Below are 11273 nucleotides of genomic sequence, written 5' to 3' on the forward strand. Positions count from 1 at the left end.
AGTCAGGCCTAAACTCCGCGAGGTACGCCCAGTGCCGACCTCATTCCCGTGTTCCTGTCTCATCTCCCGCACTGGTCCCCGGGCTCCTTCTGAGACCGCTGCCCCAGCGTTGGCGCCTCCGTGCCTTTCCTTACAATGGTGCCTTCTGGGAGGCTTGTCCAGCCTCCACCTAACTCAGTGCCTCACACTCTGACCAGGTGGTTCAGTTGTTTGGTTGCTTTGGAAACCCTGGTAAAATGGCCGTGTTAAATGGCAGGCAGCCGAACCCACCTCACGTTAATCCCAAGGGTAGGTTCTGAAGCCCAACTTCCTCTCCTCGTTGGAAACACTCCTAAACCACTTCCTTTCATCCAGTTCGAATACACTTAGGTGTATAGGTCTCAGTCAGTGTTAAGAGGCAAGCAGAAAGTATTTTCTGCTGGCCAGAGGTGGTCTTCCTTGGCACGTCTGGTTCGCAGGCTCATCACCCTCTCCAACACTTTTTTCCATCTCTCTCTACTCTGTTCTTGGCACTCTCACCCCTTCCCCAAGCTGTACTGGGGACTTGTATTTCTGCAGTTCAGACCTCGCCCCTGAGCTTTGTGTGCGTGTATCCAACCGCCCTCGAGGCCCTGGTGCCTCAGACACATACCAGTCAGAATCCTTACAGCTGCAAATACCAGAAAACCCAACTTAAATTGAGCTACGTGACAAAGTGCTTTCTCTCACAGGGCAGGACAGGCCCCCGGGGTGGCGCCCCTAGCTTTAGGCACTGCTCTACTTGCTATTCCCGGATGCATTTCCAGGCTGGTAGCAAGATGGCTGCCGCCATGCCAGGCACAACAAACAAAAGGTCTTTTTCTTCCTGTGGTTTCTTTGGAAGAGCTGGCAGACCTTTTCCAGCAGCTCCCTAGAAGCAATAACCATGTGTCAGGAACCATAAATGAGTCACTGAGTCTCCACCCATAATCCATCAGGGGCGAGGGGACCGAGTCTGCCACGCTTGGCTTGGCTGGTCAAGGTTTCCCCAGGACCACTGGACTTCAGGCGGGCGAGGGGCATGGTCAGATTTGTACCTGGAAACAGGGACTGTGTGTGGAGAACAGGTCGTAGGGCCACGAGAGTAGGAGAGCACTGGGGAAACCACTGTAGTTGTTCAGCAAGAGACAACCGCACGGATACGATGGTGGAGATGGGGAGGTGAGTGGCCTCCAGAGACGGGCAGGACTGGGCTGTGGACGAGATATGGGGCAGTGGGGTGACGACAACAGGCATATCATGGGTGACACCTAGATTTTTGGCTTGAGCTGCTGGATGAATGATGAGGCCATTCGCTGAGACGGAACAGTAAACCACGTGGATTACGGGGGGTGGGAGAGGGGAACTAGTCGTCTTGGATGGGTGATGTTTGGGGTGTTTCTGTAAGTGCTGCTGCTTGTGTGCCTGACACCCATTGACCTCTTCGTCATTGCTGACACAGCCTCGGTTTTTGCTGAGTCCGCCCCTTCAGTGGGTCCTGTCACTCTTAGATCAGAGACCAAACTCCTTACCGTGGCTGTGGGCCCAGCATGGCAGGGCCAACACCTGCCTAGGCCCCTCTGGTCCCAGGCTCCAGCCACTCTCAATTCCTCGGAGGCATGACGCTCTCCCACCCTGCCCCATCCCTAGAGGGCGCTTTGCACTGGATGTTTCCTTCGCCTGAAACATTCTTTTCACTCCCCTCTCCCCCCCGCCCCCCACGCTCAGTTCAGACACTGGGCTTCCAGGAGCCCTTTTCTGTTTGCTTGGGAGACGGCTTCGTGTCTTTCTCCTGCACTACACTGCACACCCCACGGTTCTGGAGCCATGTCTGTTTCGCTCTTGGTGGTTTCCCCAGCATCCAGCCCAAGGTCTGGGTGTAGCAGGGATGTGTGGGAAATATCCCACAAAGGAAAGACAGAAGCAATTTAAAGAGTATTTAAAGCACCTACCCACCTGCATGGCCCCAGCTCTGCACCAAGAAAGTAGCTCAGCATGAGGGCGACCTATTCAAAGGGAAATGAATGAGGAGGCAGCCTGGAGGCACCGAACTCTTTAAGACCAAAATATAAAGCTCTGAGAAAGAAAGCCACCTGACCCTAAACTTTCCCTATAAGACGTTCTCAGTCGCCTCGTGTGATGCTCCTTACTCTAAGCTTTTGGAGCATATGTGGTGTCTGGGTCTGAAGACGAACCCTTCTTGCAGCCAGCTGGGCTGAACAGCTATGTGATCTCTCTGAGCGTTCACCGCCGGCTCATTTCCAGTCGCGGGAACCATCACTGAATCCGCTCTCCTTTCGGTTTCTGGGGCGTCGACTGTGCAAAGTGGATCTCTGACTCACGACCAGAGGGAGGCCTTCACAGAAGGAAGGGGCAACATTATGGCGAGTTGAAATGTTTGTGTTTCCGATACGAGCAAACACGTACAAGCCAATATTTTCGTCTCGATCCGTTTGCCCCCGACGCCTTCTGTGAAGGGGAGGGTCCCAGACAGCGAGGCACCTGTATCGCCGGTTGCGCGTGCTGCCCGAGACCCATGCATGAGATGACTGACTGCCCAGCTGCACGTTCACATTTTAACGTGTCAGGAAAAAATAACATCTCAAAGCTGTGATTTGTATGGCTAGCGATGTCTAGGATGAGACCACAGTAGGCATTTAAGTTGTTCTAAGTGAATGGATTTAGGGGATCTTAAGCGACACTTCTGTAGTTCACAATGACCCTCAGGCGTGGCAGAAGCCCTGCATTTCTGACAGTGGTAGAAGTCTGAGAAACACTGTGCAGAAGGTGGTGCGGCTTCTGTCCCGTCCGCCTCCCCACTGGTCACTGCCGCTCTTGCTCGTCAACACCTGAAGCGTGCGTCTGCTTTTTGGTTGTACCCCATCTTCCCCCGTAGTTCCTGGCCCTTGAGGGAATCAGTGAATGGGTGATTAGCTAGATGAAGGGATGGAGTTTGCAGAACACCACATTTCAAATCTAAGTCAGAGGAGCTGATGGGCTGCTGTGAATATACTCATGCCTTAAGGAAAATTAACCAGTATACAACGTTGCAGCTCCTAGACGGCCAGAGAGAACTGATTTCCTGTATAACTGAACAGCACTTTGAACGTGGCACAGAGCTACAAATAACCGCCACTCCCTGAGCATGCCCATAATGATCCCACCGGCCGGGGGAACAATCTTCTCCTCAGTTGCCCTTATTTCTGCAAGACCACCTCCCTCTGTGGTTTTAGAGCGTCTGGAAAGGCGGTAAAGGCTTCAGGTTGGCTGTAGCTGGAGTGGCAGGCTCAGACTCGCTGTGGGAGGGCAGTGTGCCAGCCATGCACCCCTCCTTTCTTACAGCAGGCAAATAGCGATCCTGAGAAGACAGGGCGTCTCAGTGAGCTGCAGAGTCTGCTACCCAAAGCCAGTGACATGGCCACTGTCATTTATTCCAGCTTTTCATTATGGAAATTTTCAGTGATGTGAAAAAATAGAGTACAGTGACCATCCTTACACTCGCCACCTGGATTAACAATGCACAATGGTTTTGCCATATTTCCTCTTCCTAGTTTTTTCCTCCTGAGTCACTTGCAAATTAGTTACAGCCATCATGACCTTTGTTCCTGAAAATTTCAGCGTGCATCTATCCGCTAAGGACAAAGACGCCCCCTGGAACTCCAGTTCCACCACACTTGAGAAACTTCCCTGAATTCCTAGCCTCACTGCACTGTAGGCACCTGTTTAAACTGTCCTAATCGTCACATCATATAAAGAAGCTTTTGTGGTTATTATCTTCCTAAGCCAGGAGCCAATCAAGTTTCATTGTCTGCATTTGGTTGTTTTGTCTCTTTAATCTGCTTATTCTAGAACAGTCCTTTCCCACCCCTGCCCACATGGACCATCTGAACAAGTCAGGGTGTTTCGCATCGTGGATTTCTTGTGGTGGTGTTTAGCCTGACCCTCTATCCCTGTATTTCCTGTAACCTGTAAGGTCTGAAGACTTGGTTAGGTTCGGCGTTTCTGGCGGGGTGTCTGATGGGGGAGGAGGCTGCGACTCCCTGAGCTATCGCTGTAGTGGGACCGCACCCCAGTGGTGACGCGTCCTGGCCCGTGCTGACACAAGTCACTCGAGGGTCTGCTCCCGTAAACATTGCACTGGAATGCAGGCCCCGCTGCCGGCCACCACGACAGCCAACAGTCGAGAGGCAGGTGCTGATGGCAAGGACAGTGGTTATTCTTAGGGCCGGCCACCAGGAAGATGGGGGACTCCTGTCTCAGAGTCCTTCACCTACAAGCCACGTGTTCGAGCCCGCACTTTACAGAAACCGGGTCGGAAGAACGGTGGGGCGGTTCCGCCTCCCACCATTCCAGTGTTGGTGAATTTGTACGTTTGCAGAAACGTACAAATGGGTGTTTTGGCTGTTCCTACCCCCACCCTGGAGGCTGAGACTCAGTGCCGATGGCTTTGTTGAGGCTGACTTGCGGCCTGCAAGTCCACTTGCCGGGTGCGCGCACACAAGTCCACGTGCACTGGGTGCAGAGGAGACGCGTTCGGAGGACACTAGGTGGCGAGCTGCGGCCGCCATGCTCGCAGACAGGAGCTCGGGCAGTGGCGGAGCCTCAGTGCCGCTGCTTCTTCCGGTCAGCCCCGCCCCTGCTGCCGCCCCTGCGGCCAAGCCCAGGCCTCAGGGCCCCGAAATGGTGCATGTCAACTTTGACAGCGTTCGAGCGCGCTCTCCCTCTCCCTGACGTGACAAGTACCAAACGTCCCTTCACGTGTGGAGAAGAGAAAAAGACTCTTTAATGCTCCATCACCTGAAGGAGCATTAAAGCCAGGTGCACCCTCACAGTCCCCGGGAATGCGACTGGGCAAAGGTGACAGCAGGGACCCTTCCTGTCTGCATTTCCCCTGGCGACAGGCAGCAGTTTCTCCTGACACCCTTTAAAGGGTGCTTGCCTTTCAATAAAGGCGTCGAGACAAACCTCTCCCCACCCCCCACAGCGGCTCCAAGCAGGGAAGGCACAGGGAGTTTGAATAACTCAAGGGGAGTCCACCAACACCCCTCCTAGTGGGTGGTCGAGTGCCCTCTGGTGGGCAGTGGGAAGAATGCATGCAGCAAAGCAGAAATTAAACTTTCTCAGAGAATATATGGACATTTATTTTTTTATTTACTCACTTTTAGAAACGAGATGGGAGGGAGAAAGAGATGGAGAGAAACATTAATGTGCAAGAGATTTGGTTGCCTCTTGCACGTGCCCAGCCGGGGACCTGGCCTGCAACCCAGTCATGTGCCCTGACCGGGAATTGAACTGGCCACCTTTTGGTGTGCAGGCTGCACTCAGTCCACTGAGCTGCACCAGCCAGGGCGGTGTATGGACATTTTAAACAAGTCCATGCTCTTAAAGCAAACCCTAATCTGCATTCCTGGAAAGGCTCACTCCTGGAAGAATTTTAGGGTTCTGTCAGACAAAGTGCTTGGCGGTCCCCAGCAGGGAGCAGCCCCTCAGGGTCCCAGAGCACAGGGGGGAGCGGTGGACGCAGGAGACACATTGTCGCTGAGCCTTGCATCTAAGATCCTGAAACACCCTCCCAGGGTCATCTCAGAACCCTTCCCTCGGGCGGCCTCACCTTTGAAAGGTCCTGCCTTTAGCGCCCAGCCCCCCGCAAGTGTCTGTCTCGCACCAGCTTCTCCCTCCACAGCCACATCCACATCCCCCGCCCCCCCCGGCCCCGCCTCCATCAGAAGCAGAACTTGGAGTCTTCCTTCCCTGGATCAGAGATGACTAGCGACCCTGCAGCCCTTCACACACACGAGGCTCCAGGCCCCAGGGTGGCGTCTCCAGCCCTGGCCATCCTGGCCGGGAGACCAGGGGGTGGTCGGGGGGAGGAGGGACAGGAAGCCATTGGGAGAGGCCTCGGGCTGAGAGTGCCAGGCCATGGCTGCACCCCTCCTGACACGGCCCAGCTATCAGGCCCCCAAATGGGCCCGCCTGACTAGGGATGAGGTTGGCCAGCTGGGGCCCGGCGTGTCTGGCCTGCCTGTGTGGGGGTAGGGATGCAGGGGCGGCGGTGTCCCTGGGCAGCCCCCCGACTCCTGGTGGCCCCAGGCCCCCCAGAGTTAGCCCGTTACCGAGGGCCACTCGGGCCGCCTCTCAGGAAAAGTGCTCCCTGCTGGCACTGGGCCCGCCGGGCGGCCCCGGCCATGCCAGTCTGGCTGTAGCCAGCTCCTGCCGGAAAGCCGGTGACCACAGGCCAGGAGCCTCAGGGGTCAGGGCGGGGAGGGGTGGGCAGGCTCCCGCTTCTAAGGGGGTTGGGAGGAGACCACGACCCAGACCACCTGCCACCCACACCTTCACCTCGGAGGCTGCGCTGCATTTCCCGGGGTCTTTCTGCCTGAACCCACACGGCAGGGGGGGCAGGGGGTGCAGGGGGAGCGGGGAGGCCCCATCTGCCACAGCCATTAACTCTTAGCCGGTTTGCAACAGGAAACGGGCTGATGAGGGTGTGTCCTTGTGCTTCCCCGGCAGTAAAACTCAAGGTCGCCGCGCAGAGAGAAGGGGAGCAGGAGGTTATGTCAAAAAACAGATGACCCCAAGGCATTCCTACGCCTCCACTGTGACCACCATGACCTCTGACCTCTCACTTGGACGACAGTGCCAGCCTCCCCCCAGTCTGTTCTTTACGCGACGGTGAGAGTGAGCACAGTAAGCCTCAGTTCAAGGCGTGCCGCGCTCTGCTTGGACCTTCCAATGGTCCCTGTCTCACGCAGACTGAAGGCTAATGAGACCCCCCAGTGACCTAGCTGCTGCCGCCCACTCCACCCCCCCACTCCCTCCCCAGGCACACTGCCCCTCCTCACTGCACTCCAGCCTCCAAGGACCAGGCAGCTCCTGGAACGTTCCAGGCACGCTCCTGCCTCAGGGCCTTTGCACTTGCTGTTCCCTTGGCCTGGGACACCGCCCCCCACCCCTTCACTCTCTCACGCTTCAGCCCCTCCCCATCCACACACGCATCGGTCACACTGCGGGCCTCCGATGCTGACACAGGACCCAAGGTCCGGCCAGTCAGTTCTCACACGTGCTCGGAAATCTGCCCAGCCTCTGCTGACACCAAAACACCGCAAGTGCCAAAACACAATTATTGTTGCAACACGTGAATTTCATTTTCAAATGATAATATGGTTAGCTAGCCAAGACACAATTGTGAGGGACTGGGTTCATTTTCTCACTGTAGGATCTCACCATACGGGGGCCTAGAAATTGGTACGTTCACAGCGAAACTTCCACGGCCATGTAGGCGGCAAATGTAGTTCTGTGATTTCTTTTTATGTTCTGTCGTTTCCTTTTAAGAAACACTACTGGGGTGTGATGGGCAGATAAAAGGCTGCACCTAGTTCATGAGCACGACTTGAGTTTGGAGATAAGTATGCGCCGGTGAAACCGGCACCACAACCCAGGCCGTAAACAGACCCGTCGCCTCCGCTAGTTTCTTCCCACACGACTTTCTATGGCGCGAACACTGGCCGTGAGCGCCGCCCTGTTGGCGAGTGTTCGCATGTGCGGAGTTATACTCAGAACCGCGCTGTGCCACTGGCTGCAGGCGCCAGCTGCCCGGGGCCCCGCAGGGTGCACTGGTCTTGGAGAGCGGACTCTGCGCCCTTTGACTGACACCTCCCGCTGCCCCCTCCCCCCGCCCTGCCCCCGGGAACCACCCTTCTGCTCTCAGCGTCTGCAAGTCACGAGCTGGGCCATTTCGGATTCCGCGTGGAGTCAGCTTTCTCCGGTTCTGGCTCACTGCACTCAGCGTGACTTCCAGGGTGCAGGCCTCGACCCCAGCTCCCAGAGAGCCAGGACTGGCCAATCAGAAGCTTCCATTTCCTTCCACGCTGCACCGCCCCATTGGGGCAAGGGCTGCCGAGTGGTACAAATTAGCCTAAGGAGCCTGCATCCTGGGGTTTTGGCCTCTGGCAGAAGTCTTGGGGCCCAGAGACGGGGTGATTCCTCCCTGGACATCACCTTCGGCGAGACCAAGTCCTTCCCGTCTCCCCCAGCAGCCCGCTCCCATCTGGCTCCCAGCGGGCCAGGCCTCCGCCGCGTCAGCTGCCTGGGGCTGTGGGGGGGCGGGCGCCGGGACCACCACTTCATAGCATCACAGGTGCCAAGAAAACAGGAAACAATCCCACGAAAAGCCTACGCTCTCCAGGGGGAAAACTGGGCCCCGTGTCTGTGTGGATTCTGGGACCCATTTTTGCTCAGTGTGTCGAAGGCGTTAGCAGAATTCCCTGAGCGCGGGGCTCGAGGCGAACGTGGACGTGGGGCTCGACCCGGGCAGGAGCCCACGGCAGCCCCGGGGCCTCTGGTGTGCCGGGCTGGCCGCACGCCTGCCCCCTAGTGTTGCCTCCACAGCTGCGCAGGCCGAAGCGCTGTGGCAGGAGGCGGCCCCCAGGCTCATGGCTGGCAGCCCCCGCCGAGCAGCCCAAAGTCCACCCAACGGTGGAAAGACAGGCAAGGACGGGGTCAAAGGAGCTGAAACAGGGATGTGGCCGGCCCGCACACCCCGGCCCCGAAACCGAGGGTCCTCGTGACGCGGACGGAGTTGAACCATGGCGTGGGATTGGCCACTTTCCCTCCACCTCTCTCTCGCACGCCCCGCTGCCGTCCCCCCCCCCCCCACTGCTCCCTGCCGGCGAGGGGCCGTGACCCCAGCGCAGAAGGCAGCAGCCAGGTTCTGATGGAGGGTCAGGGGTTCCCGCCCCAGGCAGGCTAACAGTAACATCTCAATCTGAATTGTGTTTCAGCTCCTGAACCTCAGATGGATGAGGCCTGGCCACTGCTCCTTGACACCAGTTCTGGCCGCAGACACCGACCTCGGAATTCTTTCTCCTAAAGCCCTAAAGCAATGATTTCCTACTTTGCTCACCCCTGACCAATCAGCTCCCCGCTCAGCGCCCAAGATCTCAGCACTTTCTCAAGCCCTAAAGAAATGATTTCTTACTCTTTGCTCAGCCCTGACCAATCAGCTCCCCGCTCAGCACCCAAGATCTCAACATTCTTTCTCAAGCCCTAAAGAAATGATTTCTTACCTTTTGCTCACCCCTGACCAATTAGCTACCAGCTCAGCGCCCAAGACCTCAGCACTTTCTCAAGCACTAAAATGATTTCTTACTTTTTGCCCACCCCTGACCAATCAGCTGCCAGATCAGCACCCAAGCAAGACCTCAGCAATCTTTCTCCTTAGGCCCTAAAGATGTGATTTCTTCCTCTTTGCCCACTCCTGACCAATCAGCTCCCAGCACGACCCCCGACCCCTACCCCTGTGATTTTGTGATTTTGCGCTACAGATTCTGTAACCCCCAGGCCACGGAGGCTCTTCTTCCAGAGCTCGGGCTGGCCCGCCTCCCGACTGGCCGATCCTAATAAATCGATCAACGCCTTTCTTTACTGCAAACCGGCTCTTGTGCATTTTTGGTGGAACTCCATCCCTGGGGTTTGGTGCCGTCTCCACGGGCAGAGGGCCTTGGTCGCTCCCTGCGAGCGAGACTCGGGCTCCGCCGCTGCTTCGGCTGGGCTGGGCGGCATTCGCTTCACAGCGCGGGGCCTCCGGCGGGGCGGGGCCTCCGGCGGGGCGGGGCCTCCGGCGGGGCGGGGCCTCCGGCGGGGCGGGGCGGGGCGGGGCCTCCGGCGGGGCGGGGCCTCCGGCGGGGCGGGGCGGGGCGGGGCCTCCGGCGGGGCGGGGCAGGCTCTGTAGGCGCGCCGGTTCACCTCGCACGTGCAGAGGCACGACCTGGGTTAGACCCACCTTGCGCCCGCAGCTCTACCCCGTCCGGTTCCTGGCACCCCACGCGTGCCCCGATGCCCCCACACTTTCAGGAACCCCGCAGGGTTGCAGTTCCTGCCCCACCTTCACCCGTGGTGACTCCCTGCACGAGGGGGTACGGCCACCGCCCTCTCTCGCTTGGCTCACCACTCGGGTCTCCCCACCCAGTCCTCCTAGCCCCGCCCCTCCCCAGTTCCAGCAGCACCGGGAGGACCCCTGCCAAGGCGGCTCCGACAAAGGCCTCTGCCTCTGCCACCAAGTCCTTCAGCTCTGGGGAAAGACAGGAAAAGGGCCCCGGGGGAGGGCTGCAACCCTCCGGGTTTGCAGGGGGCCTGAGGCCTGGCGAGGCAGCGTGAGGTTTCTGGCCTCACTGCTGGTTAGCTGCTGGCTGGCAGGCTGCGTGGAGGGCAGGGAGTGGGGCGTGCGTGTGCGTGCACGTGTGCGCGTGGGCACGAGTGGACAGGGGCCGAGAGGGTGGGAGGGGCCGGCGAGGTGCAGAGACAGACTCTCGGCTTTCACAGTTCACCCCAGAGAGAGTTCTGGGCTTCATAGGCGGAACCGAAGATAAATGGATTAGCCAGGTAAATAAACCTGGATTAAAAACTTTCTGAAAAATCAATCTGAGAGAACATTTGGGCCAACAAAATACGGTCGGCTGTGTCAGACGGCCTGCAGAGATCGATGCCTGAGAGCCCGGGAGACCCTCTCGGGTCTGCGGCTGCCCTGGCCTGGGGTGGGGGGGGCGGGGGGCAGGCTCCTTGGTAATTGCACCGTGGGGTGAGGCCAGGCCAGAATGCACGGCGGCGTTAGAGATGACGCTTCTTCCACTGAAAATTAATTTCTTTGCTGACCAACAAAGACCAAAGTAATTTCAGGGTTTTAAGGATGGCGAGACATCATAAAATTGTTTACACTTTTCTTGCCGCCCTGACATTAGACACAGAACCTGCTTGGAAATAACGGAGAAACGCACCCCCCCCCCCGCCCCCCGCCCCCCAGGCAGGAGCTCCAGTCCCAGGGGCAGCCGGCCGACGGTCAGAGGCCCTGGCTGCCCAGCGCCCGAAGCCTCGGGAGCAGAGGGGACGGGAGGGCCAGGAGAGCAACGTGGCAAGTCCAAGGGCTTCTCTTCTCCCCTCCAGACTCCCTACATGCGAGACACCAGGAGGGTTGAAGAGCAGCAGCTCTGGCACCAGAGCGAATCAGCCTCAGGAAGAGACCCAGCCCGAGGGGGAAACAAGGGAGGACCCAGCGCCCCAGCAGGAGCGGGCAGCTGGGCGGCAGGAGGCCCTGTGGTTTGAAGGACCCAGAAAGGGCCACGCAGCAGCCAGGATAATCTTTCTAATTTTGTAAATTAATTTCTTTTGGAGCATCGGGGAGGGAGGGAGAGAGGGAGGAAGAGAAACACTGTGAAATCTGAACAAGACAGGGAACGACTCCTAATCTGGGTGATGTCCGTCCCACTGCCGGCCCCCTGGCC

General features: G+C 58.0%; 1 protein-coding gene across 1 annotated transcript in view; it reads left to right on the forward strand.

The window, feature by feature from the left end:
- The window catches only part of RBL2 (RB transcriptional corepressor like 2), a 58358-nt gene extending 49409 nt beyond the window's left edge, over positions 1 to 8949 (forward strand). Inside the window, exon 23 of the mRNA XM_036011817.1 lies at positions 8778 to 8949. The gene's annotated coding sequence lies outside the window, so the exon portion shown is untranslated. The remainder of the gene's footprint in view (positions 1 to 8777) is intronic.
- Positions 8950 to 11273: the final 2324 nt, after the last annotated feature.

Source organism: Phyllostomus discolor, chromosome 12 (assembly GCF_004126475.2).
Source record: "Phyllostomus discolor isolate MPI-MPIP mPhyDis1 chromosome 12, mPhyDis1.pri.v3, whole genome shotgun sequence".
Taxonomy (NCBI): domain Eukaryota; kingdom Metazoa; phylum Chordata; class Mammalia; order Chiroptera; family Phyllostomidae; genus Phyllostomus; species Phyllostomus discolor.